This window comes from Tupaia chinensis, unplaced genomic scaffold, assembly GCF_000334495.1.
Source record: "Tupaia chinensis unplaced genomic scaffold, TupChi_1.0 Scaffold144474_1, whole genome shotgun sequence".
NCBI classification, from domain to species: domain Eukaryota; kingdom Metazoa; phylum Chordata; class Mammalia; order Scandentia; family Tupaiidae; genus Tupaia; species Tupaia belangeri.
In genome coordinates this window covers 176107-177505 of record NW_006204333.1, presented here as the reverse complement: position 1 = coordinate 177505, position 1399 = coordinate 176107, and positions in this window count along the sequence as shown.

Here is a 1399-nt window from a genome sequence, read left to right as displayed (position 1 = left end):
TTTGGTAGAGAGGGAGAGGCTAAAGGTCTTTTTTTTTTTTTTTTTTCCTTATAATCGCATGTGGAGTTCATCTTTTTTTGCCTGGGTCTCCTGTATGATGGGGCTGGAAGAGTCCAAGTATATTTCATTAGTCTAAGTCCTCTTTTTATTCTACAAAAGATTAGTGAACAGAACAAGGAATGATCTTGTTGAAGCACAGCGTCGTTAAGCAATAACTTGTCTGAAAGTGTAGCAAATGACAAAGAATTGGCAGCAAAAGACATCCACATCCCCACTAACATATATTGTCATTGAGGCATAAAAAATAATAGTGTTTCAGAGACAAAGAATGCTCCAGAGCATCTTTTTTGGTCTAATACACCATTTAATATGAATTTGTAATTTGCGGCTGTAGATTCCTTTGATTGCTACACCCAGTGCCAGTCTCCTGCCACATCTGCTTAGCTGATGTTGCCATCAACATTCCACTCGAATCAGTACAACCTCAGGATGGACTTGTCTCAGCCACAGCACAGCAGGTGTGCTCCATTTGACTGCTACCATAACATTCATTGAGAGATGAATGATTAATGATTGGGCTCCCAACTGGCTTTAAATATGTGTTTTAAATAAATCTGTCTCTTAACTTTGGCCCTAGCACCTCTTAGGTTTTTGCTATTTCATTAAAATTCATCAGAAGAGAGTCCTTGAGTCTCCTTAGGCCTACAGGAAGTGTATGGCCTGAGTTTGAGATATCCTACCTCCTTGCTTAAGATTGAAATATGGTATGTACCGACCCCCTTATTAGCCAAAATCTAGTTACAAGCAGGCCCACAAATGTTAACGTTTGTAAAGAAAGAAGCAATTCTGTAGGATTTCTGTGTATTTGGCATAGTCTATACAGAAATTTGTATTTTTGTGCTCTTATCTAGTTCCTTCTACTGAGGAAAAATTGTGAAATACAAGTTGAAGCACTGGACGCTTTTTCTCTAAGTCTGATCCATGGGCCAGCTTCATTAAAATCACCCAATGTATATATTAAAAAATATTAGATTTTTGGACTCTACTCACTACTAACTGAATTTCTAGTATTACATTATAATAAGCAACATATCTATCTATGTCTGATTATTTTTAGTTATACCACAGTTTGAAACTTTGGTTTAGAAGTGCTTGCTAAGGATTATGTGTAAGTTTTTTCAGTTTGTGTGTATATGGGTGAAAACATAATATGTATGTACATAAATATTTATATTTGCACAAATACATGTATACACATAAATTGAAACATACACATGCTTGTGTCTATGCTCTTGTGTGTATTTGTGTGTGTGTACATGTGTATGTATATTTATACTTATGATCCCCTAATTTGTACTGGAAACTCCAGAACATTATAGAAACGAATCTTTAGCTATCA